At 38.7% G+C, this 16,656-nt stretch overlaps 1 pseudogene; it reads left to right on the top strand.

The window, feature by feature from the left end:
• Positions 1-12,524, top strand: part of LOC102500421 (heat shock protein HSP 90-alpha-like) — a 15,751-nt pseudogene extending 3,227 nt beyond the window's left edge.
• Positions 12,525-16,656: the final 4,132 nt, after the last annotated feature.

Raw genomic sequence — 16,656 nt, 5'->3', positions numbered from 1 at the left:
ACCTTTATTTTATGGGATTTTTTTAATGTTCACGTTATTAGAGCTGCCACAATTTCTCATGGATCTATTGAAATGAAAATTAATGTAAAGGAAAAGTTTTCAAAGATAAAATGAGCTCAAATCCAAGATCCTCAGGAGGGTTTGGCAATTGCCTAGACAAATGCAGAGACATAAAAGCAGCATGACAGCTACCAGAGCTGTCTCTGTTCCCTTTCTACCTTGAAAAGCACAAATTCACAAAGCAAATTTTTGCAATCCTTTGGTGCTATGTGGCTGTTCTACTAAACCGGAGCTCAGGCAGCGGCAGAATATACAGGCTGTCAATAGTAGAGCATCCGTTTGCCTTAGTGTGTTTGGGATACTTTAATAAAACACCACTGACTGAGTAATTTATGAAAAACATAAATATATTTTCATACTTTTAGAGGCTGGGAAGTCCTATATCAAGATGGCAGCCTGGGAGGGTTGCTTGTGGCTGTGCCTTGTGGCTGTGTCACCATGGGCAGCCATGATGGACAGGCAGGGCAGCCCTCTGAGGCCTTTAATGAAGACATTTATCCCATTCTCGAGAGTCGAACCCTCATGATTTAATCAATTCCCAAAAGGACCCACCCCCTATTACTAGCACAATGGGGACTGAGTCCCAACACATGAATTCTGGGTGACTCAAACTTTCAAGCTATAACAGTCATGCACTCTCCAACTTATGTGGGAACTGGTAAATCACTGAAAAAACTCAGGGATCTCAGGCCTCATGGGTCAATAATCAGGTACAATTTCTCAACGAGACTTTATGAGGTACAGCAGGAAGTCCTGTTTGAAAACAATCCAGTCATGAATGAGCACATGGGACAATTTCATTAGCATTTTACTGTCATGAGAATTGTTTAGGGGTTTAGGGATGGGGCAAGGGATGTATGTGTGTGTGTGTGTGTGTGTGTGTGTGTGTAGTTTATTCTTTTGTGTTTTATTGAAAGAGAACAAGAAACAATAGAAAAGGCAGGAAATGGGAAGAATAAAATGGTGTCTAGCTTATTCCCATTAATTTTTGTGTAAACTTTATAATGAGAGAGACTCAGGGAGTCAGGTGGTAGCAGAGTGGTGACATAACTGGACCCACACAGGAAAGGTCTTAGTTTCAAATCCTAGGACATCCCTGAGCATACCAGGTATACCTGGGATGGCTGACACTCGAAGTAGATCATGAAGATCTATTGGGTGACTGTCTCCCTCTTTCTCTCTTTCAGAATGAATAGATAAAAACTTCTTAGAAGAACAGCTCAGACAGTTGCTGAAGAAAGTTTTCTTGAAATACACTGCATAGTAGGCTAACATAAGTAGCACCATGTTTGTTCCCACATGCCTCCATAAATAAGGTAAATGGGAACAGTGTCCTCGCTTCTTCATGAAACACAACTTTCTGCAATTAAGATGATAAATAGGAATATCACAGATCAGGTCTTAAGATAGTCCAATTAACACCTTTTTTTTTTTAATTTGCTGCCAGAAGCATGTGCTCAGCAGAGAGAGTTAAAGAAACTGAGAAATCACCCTGCAGACAGATGGCCACACCACAATTTCTTCTCTTCCATTCTCCTCTTGGGTTTTTGGGCATGCACATGCACGCACCTAACGTGTTTCTCAAGTTGCTGGATCCAGGGCTTGAACTGCAGACTTGGCCATGTGAGTACAATGCCTTAACCACCACACCAACAACTGGCACCTGACACACATGCTCACTAGAGAAAGAGAGAGAGAGAAAGCACCTCCCAATTGTACATGGTCATGCTACAATCCATTTTCTTCCATGTCAGGATTTGGGGCATACACATCCAGCATGTGTTTCAAGTCACCAGTTCTGGGACTCAAGTCAGAACTGGCCATGTGGTATCTGACTCTCTTAACCACTAGGCTATGGGGCCAGTCTCTTACTTCTTTTAAATACTTAGATCACTTTTTAAGTTGATATTCACAGATTACATGATAGTATTGAATTTTTATTATATCAGTTTGTCAGAAAAGTCATGACATATTTTTCTATTTTCCTATGCGAAAATGCATCATTACTTTTCTGACAATCCAATACATTTACCAAGAATATATCTAATAAAAAGCTGAAATGACTTTGGTACACTTTAAATTAATTTACAAATTAAAGGGAACTATAGCATCTATATAAATTTGAAAGAAAAAAATAAATATCCACATATGTGCCAAAAAATATTTTAAAGAAACAAAAAGTAATTTTGGATTCGCATGAATCTGTAGATCCCTTTAAATAAATCTAGGTCTCCAGGGGCCGTTGGTCTACAGGTTGAAACCAAAGTTTTAGAAGTTATACAGACAAACTTCTTTATTTATGTTTATTTATATGGTCATCTCTGGCCACTAAGACAAAATGTCAAAGGCTGTTTGGCTTAAATGACAGAAATTTATTTTCTCACAGTACTGCAGGCTAGAAAGTCCAAGACCAAGGTTTGACAGGATTTGGTTTCTGCTGAGAGCTCTCTTCTTGATTTGTAGATAGTTACCTCTTTGCTATATCCTCACATGGCAGAGAGAGAATTCCGGTGTGTCTACCTCTCTTTTATGAGTGCTAACTTTATCATAACTCTATCATAACTCTATCAACACCTAACTATTTCCCCAAGGTCCCATCTACAAATAGCATCACATTGGGAATTAGGGCATCAACATATGCATTGGGGGTAAGGGGGGAGGGATGGGGAGGCCAATTCAGTCCGTAGGTACCCTTCTACATTTGAAGAACAGAACCTCAGAGCCATAAATTTGAAAAGCTTACTTACCACAATAATATTAAAATTGTCTTTGTGAGCAGCATTGATGAAAATAGTCATATAAACTCATATTAGCTACATATCCAGAATTACTTAAGTTTCACCTTTTCCTAATTTAATCTCTGTAAAGTTGACTCAGGATCATTGACTCTGGACCAATTTAGTTGTCCCTTATGTGACTTAATAAGCACTTACTGAAGGCCTGCAGTCAGTTCCAGGCACTAAGGAAGCAGCTAAAACCAAGCTGCAAAGCAGCCCTCCAAGCACAGGAGCTATTCTCCATCACTAAGGCCTTCTCAAGAAAAAAAGAACAAAAACAAAAACAAAAACAAACTGTCTAGGAAAATGGAAAAGCATGAAGGGAGGAGATGAACAGAAAGAAAGGCATGCACGATGCCAGGAGAGATAAAGAGGATGGTCACAGGGAAGCACTTGATGGAAAAGGGATTCTTGAGTGGGAATGGGATACATTTTCACAATTTGCCAATTGGTGATCTCAACATTAAAAATTCAACTTGACAGTCATCTACTGCCACTTTAAAAGGTGAGAAGAAGCTGGGACCAGCAGTTAGCATAATGGCTATGTCCCTGGACTCCCACATAGTCAACTGCAGTTCGAGTCCCAGACCCGGCGGTTTAAACTCACGCCGGGCGCGTGTGCGTGAGTGCCCAAGGTCCTGAGAGGAGAATGGAGGAGAAGGGATTGTGGCATGGCCATCTCCTCTGGGGGGTGATTTCTCGCTTTCTATCTCTCTGTCTCTCTCTGCCTGGTGAGCGCACGTGCCCTGTAGCAAAAACCTCTCAAAAAAAAAAAAAAAGGTGAGAAGAAGTATATGAGAAAGTATATTGCTTTCTTAAAATCCTAGAGTGAGGGACAGATTGTGGTACAACAGTAAAACACTACACTCTGCAAGCCTGACCCATGTGGGAAAGTTCCTGGTTTGCATCCAGAGACCTCCCTGAACATGCTGGACTTGAATGTGCCCATGATTTGTGACGGGCTGGAATAGGGGTAGATTAAAGCAAGGAGACTCTGTTGAGGGTACCTGTCTGTCTCTTCCTCTCTCTCTCTCCCTCTTTCTCCTGTTTCTTTTGATCATGGTGAAAAGACAAAAATAAAAAAAGATCTTAGAGCAACCAGAGTATAACTACAGCTTGGCATTTTCAGTTGTCATGAGGGTGTTTTATACATCGATTCACAGACCACACTCTTCCTAAAGTTACAAGTGGGTTTAAAGGTATGGCTATTCTGTTTCCCCTTCTGACTTTGTATAATGAATACTTTATGACTGAGATTTTAATTAATTTTGCAAATCGTTGGCAGAAGCAGAAGTTATTCTAGCAGTCTTGATTCTGTCATCACTCGATAATCTATTTCCAGGACATGCATTCTTAGAGTTATATTTCCTGTGTGCTCCCAATTCATTCTTGCTTTTCTGGCAGAAGCAGGGCTGTAAATCTCAGGCCTGGATTCCGGAATTAGGAAAAAATTGACTTTCTTCACCTAAGTGCATGGTAAATGAGACAAAGTTAATGACTATTTAATGTTATTTAATGATTTTTTAAAAATATATTACACTGGCAATATATAACTCTGAAAGAAATTGGTACAATGTTGCCAGTATTGCATTTTGTAAACTGGTAATAGAAAAAAATGTATTTTGCCAAATTCTGTATTATAAAATTTTTATATTTCCTTTTCATTTTAAAGTCTTTGTATATTTAAATTCTGTTTTCTGATATGAAGGTCTCTGAGCATGGGAATAAAGACTCAGCACAGAGCTCTGCTTATACTAGCTGCACAATGATAAAATTAGTCTTTGATAATCAAAGAAAATGTGGCCTGCTTTGTTTACACCTGACTAGGACACAGTCTTTTTTATCAGTTAAAAAATAGTTTAATATCTGCTGAAATTTTACTCTCCATTTTCTAAACTATGTTTCATTTCCCAACAAGATTGTTTTATCATTCCCTGTGGTGTATTACACTTTTCACAAAACTTTCCTACAGAAATTCTGGGGAGGAAAAATGATTCCTATTTTCCCATTTTATAGATGAGGCCCTTAAGACCTAGAAATGGTGAATAATGTGTCCAAGGTAACACAGCAATGCACTAGAACTGAACTCACAGCAATTAGATCCTACAGTGTCTGTCCTAGATTCCTTCTTCCTCCCCAACCTCCCTTCCTCCTTCCTTTCTTTTTTCCTTCCTTTTTGTCTTCTGCCCTTCTTTCCTTTATTCCAATTGTTTTAGTGTTTTCTTTCTTTTAACATTTAGAACCTGTGAGAATCCCAAAGGCCTTGCACATATTTTATTTAATATCAAATATGCAAAGGAAAGAAAACAAAAAGGAGGGGAGGGAAGGGAAGAGAAGGAAGAAAGGGAAGGGAAAGAACTCTCTTGACTCAGATTTTCATTCTGGCTACTCATTCCCTTTACAGTAAAAGCCCTTTAAAGATGTCTACGCCTCGCCACTTTCCATCTTTTCCTTCCTTTCCCTCCACTTCTCTCCCACAAAGAATTTCCTTCGCTATGCCACTGGCTCTGCTCTTACTACAGCCACTACGGCCTCCACATGAACAGTTCTCAGAACCCCCCTAGTTGACCCTTGATAGCATCAACCACCCCCTCCACTTTAGATAACTTTCTTCACTTGGTTCTGGGGCCATCACATTCCCATGGTTTCCCTTTTTCCTCTCTGGATGCTTCCCTCAGTGTCCTTGGTTACTTTATTGTTGTCATATTGTCAACCTTCAAATTTGAAATATCTGACAACTCAGTTTTTGACATTTTTGCTTTTTTTAAATGTGTATGGGAGAGAGAGAGAGAAAGAGAGACAGAAACAGAACAGAGCGAGAGAGGAGAGAGAGAAAGGTATTTTTGACAGTCTTGCCTTGTCATGATCCTCCTGACTCAACCTCCCATCCAGCCAGGACCGCAGGCACATGCACCACACCTGGCTATGTAGGTTGGACTGAGAACTAAATATGGGCCTCCTACAAGGCATCAGCCATCATTAAGAAGTACCCTCCCACTTGTGCCACAGTGGCTGGGCCAGATAATTTTGTTTCTACCTTGTATTTCACCCAGCCTCATGACTACAAATATCTGATAATAGGCTGATAGTGATCAAATGTATGTCTCTATCCAGAACTTCTCCTCGAACACAAGTCCAGTATACCCATGTCTCTGGGCATCACAAAGTGAGCATACCCAGTATTGAATTTTTTATATTTCTACCAAGATCTGCTCCTTCCACAATCTTCCCCATCTCAGTATCAGGCCAAAAACCTTAGCGCCATCTGAACTTCTTACTTTTTGTAACACCATGCATACAATCCACTAGCAAATCTTGTTTTAGAGCTACTTTCTAAATATATGCAAAAGCCAACTCATTCTCACAGCCTCCTCTACATTTTTCTTGGATTGTTGAAAGAGTCTAACTAGAATTTTTGCTTTTGCCCTCACTCTTCTTCAGTATGTGGTCGAAACAGCAGCCAGAGGGCCCAAGAGTGGTGCAAGGGTAACACAACTGGACTTACATTGGGAGGTTCCATATTCACATCCTGGGGCCTCCCTGTAAATACATGATGGGCTTGTGTGAGCACACCCATGATCCAGGCTGCCTGAGACTAGGAGTGGATCATGGCAGAAAAACCTGTTTGAGATGCTTTAATCTCTCTGTCTCTCCTCTCCTCTCTTCTCTGTCTCTAAATGCACAAATTAAAAAAAAAAAATAGCAGCCAGAGTGCTCCCTTTAAAACATATTAGCTCATGTTACTTCTCTGCTCAGAACCCTCAAATGACTTCTCATCTCATGCAACATAAAACCCAAAATCCTCACAAAGACCTCAATACCACATGCAATCTGGTCCCCTCACCCCTCTCTCACCTCCTACTACACTCCCCCTTCCTTATTCTGACCCACCTGTACTATTCCTCAAAGATACGAGACACATTCCTTCTCTGGAGCTTTTGCTCTTACAGGTCACTCTTCCTAAAATGCTCTTCCTACAGAATTTTGATGACTTGCTTCCTCACTTCAAACCTTCACTCAAATGTCATCTTGTTAGTGGGGGCTTTCTAGCTATTTTATCTGAAATTGGTAACTATATTCATGATACCTCTCTCCCTTTCCTGGTTTTCTCCAGGTGTTTGCCACAATCTAGCATACTGGGTATGTTCATATTTCTCTTGTTTAAGGCCTATCTCCCCAGTTAGAGTACCAGTGCTTGGATTTTTTTCTATTTTGCTTGCTGCTTTATCTCTGGCACTGTGAATAATAGTAGCACTCAGTAAATTCTACAGAAGGCAAGCAGAGAAGGAAGGAGAAAGGGGAGAAGGAGGAAGGATGGCAAGGATCATTAGACACTAGTACCCCTCTCTGTGTGAAAACAACAACTGGCTCACTTCTGACCTATAAGTTGCAGGTGGCATGATCCTACCCCACTGCTTCCTGAGAAGATCTAGATAAATAGAAACCATTAGCCTCTAAAGAACATGTGACATATTCCTCAATAAATATTTTTTAAATGCCCATGAGTCAATTAAAAAATGAAAAAATATAAAATGGCTCCAATTTTCGAAAGCTCTTTTCTTAGACAACAAACTAAGAACAGAGGCCAACCCAAGCTGCCTCTTTATCTCATGCCATGTTCAGCGCCATGCTGGATCTAGATAAAGGGTAAATTGCAGCTACATCCCTTTTATTTCCCAAAACTAGGTTTTGATTTATCTTATTGCGGGTTCTGAGCATCTGGAATTTTCCCAAGTGAACCAAAATCCCACCATCAGTAACAGTACTGCTCATTACCTGTGTTAATTTCATCTCTTTCTCTGCAGTCACTAACCCATCTGTTGCAACTCCAGCTGTGAGAAGGGAGACCAGCAAGAGACTGAGCAGGCCTGATGTGGAGGCTCCCTGGGTTAGCAATAACTCCTTCACAGGAAAAGGAAATCTGTAACTCACAGTGGAGATGGTTGGATCCACCAAAAATAACTAGGTAAAAGGTAGTCCTAGTCACTTCGATGTTTTAAGTTCCTAGATCATTATTTTGAAAGTTCATATTCCTACAATGTCTAAATATCCAGTATAATTTACTGATAAATTCACTTCTATAAATATAATTATTGTATAATGCCATGGATCATAAAAGCAGATCCTGCAGTGAAGTCCATATGACCATTAGTTTCAGAAAGCTGCTGGAATCATATATTGTATTTCTGAATAGAGATCTGTAGAACCATAAAGAAATAGCAGGCATAAGATGCCATATGGTCGCTGTTCAAGAAATGTTCAATCCTTCTCTGCCCCTTCAAGTGAACAGCCAAGCCTGGCCCACCTCATTAGTACTCTGGGCAATTTCTCAGCAATTCTCTCCTCAGGAGGAGCCACAGCTGGCCCCTCCATTTCTGACCCCTGCTGCCTTCTGAGGGGCTTCCTGAGGCTGTAGGAAGCTGCTTGAGCTAAGTGAAGAATGTATTTTCTTCCTCTTTAGAGTGGTAAACAGAGTTGTAGTGATTCAGGATGACACTTCAACAAGCTCAATTAATACCTGATAGGCAAGGGTATGATTTGCCCCCACTCTAGAGGTAGAGCTGTGTATAGAAAAGGAGCGAGTGTTCTTACAAGCTTCGCCCCCTCATTTAGAACAGATCACCCTACCATCCACCCTGTTTATCTCTCTCTCTCTCTCACACTCACACACACACACACACACACACGCACACACATGCACACATGCACGCACACACACACACACACACACAGCACTAGGGAATGGCTCTGTTCCAGGGTTGGAACCAAGGCAGAACCAAATGATGACTAAAACTTGGTTATTGGACCAACACCACAGCACAATACTTAAGGCTATGCAGATGAAGTTGTAGTCCACACAGCTGACTAGAGTTTAAATCCCAGCCCCAGCAACAACAGGCTGGATGCATTCAGGATCCTGACAGGATAGAGAATTGGAGAAAGTAGGATTGAGGCATGACCAGACCTCATTGGGAGGCACCTTTTCCCTTTCTCTTTCATACATTCTATAATAGAGAAAGAAAATATTTTTTAAATATATAAATAAAGTTTTTACCACCATTATTTTCATATGTGATGCCAGAAGAGACCTAGGGAAAAATGAGAAATATGCTAATGTGACTTCAAAGTAGAATTGCCAGATAAAACACAGGATGCCCAATGATTTTTTAAATTAATTTGCTATAGGGCACATGTGCTCACCATAGAGAGAGAGAAAATAAGAAAGCACTACCCAAGGTGATAAATCATACCACAAGTCCCCCCCCCCTTTCACTCCCCTCTCAGGATATCAGGCACACATGCACATGTGCCTGGCATGTTCCCCAAGCCACCAGGTCTGAGACTCAAAACATGCATTCAGCCATGTGGGGATATAATGGCCTTAACCACCATGCCATCTGGCTGGCCCAGAACACCTAAGAATTTCCTTAAGTACAAATATGTCCTGAATAGTATACGAGACACATTTTGTACAAAAATGTGTACAAAATGTGTTCTTTTTTATCTGAAATTCAAATTTAACTGGAAGTCCTATAACTACATATGTTTAATCTATAGTCCTACCCCAGTATCTCCTTCCTTCTTTCTCATCCTCAGACCCTTCCTACTGAAAACTAGTCTGGGTTATGGAAAACACTAATTCAGCCAAGTGGGGATGACAGTCCAAAAGGTTTCACAGAGGATATAAGGAAAACTAATGTCAAGAAGAATAAGCATTGAACAGAAGAAAGATTAACTATGAAAAGGGGGAAGAGACCAGAGTTCCAAGCAAAGGAAGTGATGAGAACAAAGGCACAGAGGCATATTGCAGAAACTGTGGATTGCAGTATTTCTATGGAATGAGATACAGGACAAAGTGGCAGTGCTGACTACTACGAAGTGAATAGGACAACTACAAGGTGAATGTGTGCCAAGATCAGGAGCCTGTGGCTGCTTTTGAAAGGGTTGAAGCAGGATACTGATATGATCTGATTTTCTTTTTAAATAAATCCCTTTTGACAACATTGTAAACAAAAATAGACCTGAGAAGGATCAAATCAAAAATAGAATTATTTAAGTAGCTAGTAAAGGCTGGAGATGAGAAGAAACTGAGTTGGGATTATGTGAGAGAGATGGAGAAAAACCTGATAAATATTTACAAGAAAAAAGCAAATAAAATAATTTGGTGACTGGATTTGATGGGGAAAGGAAGAGGGATCTAGAGTACTGGGAGGGCTTTTCTTGGATAACAGGACTAGTGATAAAATTCCAACCACTGAGGTCAGGCTACTGAGGGAAGTGGAAGGATGTTATGAGTTCAGTCTGGAAAAGGTAATTTTGAGTTTCTTATGGAACACAATAATAAAATGTGTAAGTTGCTTCAGTGTCTGGGTGCTACTGAAGTGCAGATACTGCATGGTCCTTTGCCAAGATTCCTGAGGAAACCCAGACCCAAGACCAGCCCATAGAGGGGGAGGAATTGCCCAGTTGATGTCATTGATCATCAATACTTTCTATTCCAACCAGGAGATCTTCCTGAGGGAGCTTATTTCAAATTCATCTGATGTACTGGACAAATCAGATATGAAAAGTTGACAGATCCCAGTAAACTAGATTCTGGGAAGTAACTGCATATTAATCTCATTCCAAACAAACAAGATCAAACCCTCACTATAGTAGATACTGAGATTGGAATGACCAAGGCCAACTTGATTAATAATCTTGGCAGTATCAGCAAGATGGGGACCAAAGCTTTCATGGAAGCTTCGCAGGCTAGTACAGATATCTCTATGATTGGCTAGTTTGGCATTGGTTACTATTCTGAATATCTGGTTTCTGAGAAAGTGACTATGATCACCAGACATGATGATGATGAGCAGTATGCCTGGGAGTCAGTGTTAAGACTGACACAGGTGAACCCATGGGCTGTGGGACAAAGGTTATCCTGCATCTCAAAGAAGACCAGACTGAGTACTTGGAGTAAAGAAGAATAAAAAAAATTGTGAAAAAAACATTCTTAGTTTATTGGTCATCCCATTACTCTTTGTGTGAAGAAGGAGCATGATAAAGAAGTCAGTGATGATGAAGCTGAAGAAAAGGGAGAAAGAAGGGAAAAAGAAAAGGAAGAAAGGGAGACTGATGACAATCCCAAAATAGAAGATATTGGTTCTGAAGAAGAAGAAGACAATGAAAAGAAAGATGATGACAAGAAAGTGATTAAAGAAAGGTATATTGATCAAGAAGAACTCAACAAAACAAAACCTATTTGAACCAGAAATCCTGATGATATTACCAATGAAGAGTATGGAGAAGTCTACAAGAGCTTGACCAATGACTGGGAAGATTACTTGGCAGTGAAGCACTTTCAGGTAAAGAACAGCTGGAATTCAGAGCTCTTCTTTTCATTCCATAGATCTGCTCCTTTTGACTTGTTTGAAAACAAGAAGTAACAATATTAAACTATATGTACACAGAGTATTCATCACGGACAACTGTGAGGAGCTGATCCCTAAATATCTGAATTTCATTAAAGGGGTGGTGGACTCTGAGGATCTCCCTCTAACTATTTCCAATGAGATGTTGCAGCAAAGTAAAGTTCTGAAAGTTATCAGAAAGAATTTGGTCAAAAATGCTTAGAACTCTTCACTGAATTGGCAGAAGATAAAAAGAACTTTGAAAAGTTTTATGAGCAGTTTTCTAAAAATATAAAGCTTGGAATTCATAAAGACTCTCAAACTCATAAGAAAATTTCAGAGCTGTTAAGGTATTACACATCTGCTTCTGGTGATGAGATGGTATCCCTGAAGGATTATTGCACCAGAATAAAGGAAAACCAAAAGCATATCTATTGTATCACAGGTGAGACCAAAGACCAGGTAGCTAACTCGGCCTTCACAGAACATCTTTGGAAGCATGACTTACAAGCGATTTATATGATCGAAGCTATCAATGAGTACTGTGTCCAACAGCTGAAGGAATTTGAGGGGAAGGCTTTAGTGTCAGTCACCAAAGAGGGTTTAGAACTTACAGAAGATGAAAAAGAGAAAAGGAAACAGGAAGAGAAAAAAAAGTTCAAAAACTTTTGCAAAATCATGAAAGAGATCTTGGAGAAAAAAGTAGAGAGGGTGTTGTCTCAAACCAGTTGGTAATATCCCCATGCTGCATCGTCACAAGCACATATGGCTGGACAGCAAATATGGAGAGAACTGTGAAAGCGCAAGCCTTAAGAGACAACTCAACAAAGAGTTACAGGGCTGCAAAGAAACACCTGGAGATCAATCCTGATCACTTCATTATTGAGAACTGGCAAAAGGCAGAGGCTGACAAGAATGACAAGTCTGTGAAGGATTTAGTCAACTTGCTTTATGAAACCACACTCCTGTCTTCTGGGTTTAGTCTGGAAGGTCCCCAGACACATGCTAACAGAATCTACAGGATGATCAAACTTGGTCTGGGTACTGATGAAGATGACCCTACTGCTGATGACACCAGTGCTGCTGTGACTGAAGAAATGCCACCCCTCAAAGGAAATGACGACATATCATGCATGGAAGGAGTAGATTAAGCTCTGCCTGAAGAATGACTTACATATGTGTTCGATACTTTGTCTTCATTCCCTCTGATAATATATATTTTTTCAAGAATTGTTTTTCTTTATTTTTGGTTAACATTTTAAACACCTGTAAGGCATGACAGTAACTACGTAAGGGGAAGGTAAGATTTCTTTTTACTTCTAAGTGTGATACTGTGTGATACTTTAGGCACTAACACAGAGCTAGTAATGTTATTCTAATTTCACATAAGCCTGTTTTAATAGATCAAGGTAATATTTGTTGTAATATATATGTATGTGTGTGTGTGTGTATATATATATATCTATATGGATATATATATACATATATAGATAGATAGATAGCTAGATATAGATAGATATAGATATAGATATAGATATAGATATAGATATAGATATAGATATAGATATAGATATAGATATAGATATAGATGTAGTTAATGTTAACTTTGTGGTCTAAAGACATGTTTAGCTGTCCAAGCCAGGCTTCTTAGTAAACCAAATCTTTGGTGGTGAGGTGTTCTGAGATACATCTTGATATTTGAAAGAATTTCTTGTTAAAATGCTTTTCAGTTTCATCTCAAAAAAAAAAAAAAAAGGATATCCAGTAATAGATATCCAATAATTATCTTGAATTATGAGTCAGATGCTTAGAGAATAAGGCTAGAGAAAAAGACATGGTAGCTATCAATGCAATTTATGTTTACCAAGTAAGAGTATGTTTACTTATTATAACAGAAAGGCCAAAATAACAGTAGTTTTAACAGAATAAAAATCTATTTCTCTAGCCATAGAGGTGGGGAGGACAGGATTATTTCAGCAGCTATAATCTATCAGTTAGGAGTCATGTGCCTGGCTTTCTACACTATGATCCTCAGGGTAAGGTTTCCATCGCCAAGGTCACCTGCTAGTCCAGTGAGCTCCCCAAGCTCTGTTTATCATGTCTGCATTACAGTAAACTGAAATAAGGCAGGAAAGGCAGGAGAAGGCACTTTATAGCACCTTTTAGGTCCTCTCCTAAAATCTCACATCTCACCCAACTCCTCAGCCAGCTCTTAGACACATGGTCCCACTAGAGTATGAGAGAGAGATTAGAATATGTAATATTTTAGCTGAACCCGTAAGTTCCTTGAATAGGGTCGTGCTACTAAGAGTGGTAAGTATATATTGGCTAAACAAAGAGTAATCTCAGTCACATCATGAGACTGGATAAGATGAAGGAAGATCTTGAAGGGCAAAAGCACAAGTCATACAATGTTTATATTTCACAGTCGGGCTTATTTCACTTAGTATTAAATTTTCTACATTCATCCACTTTGTATCAAATGACAGAGTCTCATTCTTTATGGCTTAGTAGTATTTCATAGTGTATATGAGCCACATTTAATCAATCGAAAAAGAAAAAACAAACAAACAAACAAAAAGTACAGTAGGTCAAGACACACCAAGGAGAATGAGTAGACAAAAAGAAAATAGTAAAAGGAGAGGAAGAACCAGGGAAGGAAATACCTTTCCATGGTTTTCCAAATAATGATTCATTAAACCTTCTGCAGTAGAATCCATTTTAAATTGGTGAGAATTAACCTAATGCTTCTAGGGATTTTTTTTTAATTGGTTACTCACATTTTCAGCTATAGTTTTGGGTATTTTTTTTAATTACATATTTGCTTATGCCTAATGTCATTTACTTCTTCCAAATCGGCACCTTAGGAAACTGCATTAGCTTCAAGCCATCAAAATGTGCAGGAACAGCAACTTCCTAGATAGTATCTTCACTTCCAGTCACTTTTAACTCTATGACTCATTCAAAAGTGTTAGGTTAATGAGAACATTAAAAGTAATGAACAATAGATATTATGTTGGAATGCTTCACACAGAGCAGAAATAAAGTTATACTGATATTCTTCAATAAAATACGCAGAGTTCATTATTAAAAGTTGTCTTTAAAGCAAAATTCTGATATTAAGACCATATTTTTCTCATCCGTTTGTACTACCTATGGAAAAAATCAGCCCCAAGACACATGAAACAGAACTGTACACCAGAGCCAGGTATCCTCTCCACTGATGGGACCGAGGAAATGAAACTGGAAAGAGGAAAAGATATCGTTAGTCATAGTATACAAGCTTATACTCTCTGATAGAGAAAAGAAACTAGCAAGCCTGTGAAGGAAAGGCAAACTGGGGCTAAATGTCAACCAGAAAAGAGAAAAGAGACTCATTATCATCTTTGCCTATCAAAAGCTAGCATGAGTGAATTTTCAAAGAACGATAGCATTCCTTAAAAGGGCCATATCACTATTATCAAGTGCTGTCAAGGAATACTGCCTTCCAACTAATTAATCCTAGTTTAATAAAAATAAAAATAAAAATACCTTACACATATATAATATACTAAGTTGGCAAAGTATTTTAAATGCAACATGTCATTTTAAGTCATCCAAAGCTCTTAAATCACCTGAAGTTATTAGAGAGATGGCATTACATAATCCTACTTCATAGATAGAAAAGAAGATTCCAAGAGGCTAAGATTCCAGATAATCTGTCAGGTGAAAGGAGTGTGCTAGGGTCTAAATGCTTTTTTTTCCTCCAAAACTCATGCTGAAACCTTGTATCCAATACAACTGTCTTGAGAGGTGGGGGCTAAGGAGCCAGTGTTGGGATGTATTTTGGTCATGAGAGCTCCACTTTCATGAATGGATTAAAGCTAATATAAAAAGGGCTTGAAAGTGTTTTCTTTCACTTCTGTTCATCTGCCATGTGAAGACATGCACTGTCAAGATGCCATCATGGAATCGGAGACAAGGCCCTAATTAGAAAGAACCCTCCAGAGCCTTGATCTTAGACACCCTGGCCTCCAGAACTTTGAGAAAATAAGTTTCTGTTATAAATTGCTTAATCTGTGGTATTATGTTACAGCAGCACAAAAAGACCAAGATAGAATGTAACTAATTTACTCTAAAAGTTCTAGAAGACTATAAGAACTATGCAAATATTAAGAAAGAACATTAGAACTCAGAGCTTATGATTCCAAAATCTCAGTTCCTTAACAGTGACTTGGGACCAGCAGATAGTGTAATGGTCACATCGCGGGACTCCCACATGACTGATAATGGTTCGAGTCTCGGACCCAGCAGCTTGAAACTCATGCTGGATACAAGTGTGTGCATGTCCCAAACCCTGAAAGCATAGAAGAAAAGGGATAGTGGTGTGGTCATCCCACCTACGGGGTGAATTCTCAATTTCTGTCTTTCTGTCTCTGTCTTTCCAAGTGAACGCATGTGACCTATAGCAAAAATCTCTCTTAAAAAAAAAAGAAAAAGAAAAAAAAAGAGTGCTTATTAGATAGGGCTCGTTTGAATTTCTAATATTCAAGTTATCAGTAAAGTGCACTAAGCAATTATTTATCTGATATTGAAACTAGATTAACATATCTCAATTCCTCAGAAGCATTAAGAGAATCAGTTTTACTTATAGATATATAGATATAGATATAGAGGATAGAGATAAATAAGAATAGTAATAAATAAAGCTCTGATTAAGGCTACTTCAAGTAACATAGAATTCATAAATTTTTATTCCTCACATTTAGACACTTGTTATACAATTAAGGAGCTCCAAAAATTTATATCTATAATACTCAAAGTTATTCTTAAATTATAAGGTACATGGATCGTTTTCATTTTAAAATAATCCACGTGGATAGATTTACAACATGTCTTCTTCATTTTCCTTTTCCTTTCTAATTTCATTGTCTTTCAGTATTTGATTATGATACAGTTACACAAAGCACTGCAGGTGGTTTAATAATCCCAGATTTTTTCTTATATCAGAGGCATATATAGAAATATTTTTTAAATAGGTATGATATTCTCCAAATTAACATTAATTTCAACACCAATGAGACTATTCATACACTTTGGTTTACTATCATATACCTTGCTCCTATGCTAATTCCAAAATTACAAGTTTCATGCATATTTCATGGCTGTTACTACAATTCATGGTAAGTACTAGTTTCCTAGTGGTGCTAAAACAAAGTAGCACAAATTTAATAGCTTAAAACAATTGTTCTCTTACAAATTTGAAAGCCAGATGTCTGAGAAGGGTCTATTCTTTTGACGACTTCAGGAGAAATGCTATTACTTTGTCTTTTCCAGCTCAAGAGACTTCCTGCTCTCTTTAGCTCATGGTCTCTTCCTCTATCTTCAGATCCGGTGGCATAGCATCACCAAATTTATTTCTAACTCTAAGTCTCACTCTTGTCCCT

This window comes from Tupaia chinensis, unplaced genomic scaffold, assembly GCF_000334495.1.
Source record: "Tupaia chinensis unplaced genomic scaffold, TupChi_1.0 Scaffold143894_1, whole genome shotgun sequence".
Lineage (NCBI taxonomy): Eukaryota > Metazoa > Chordata > Mammalia > Scandentia > Tupaiidae > Tupaia > Tupaia belangeri.
This window is presented reverse-complemented; position numbering and strand designations above follow the sequence as displayed.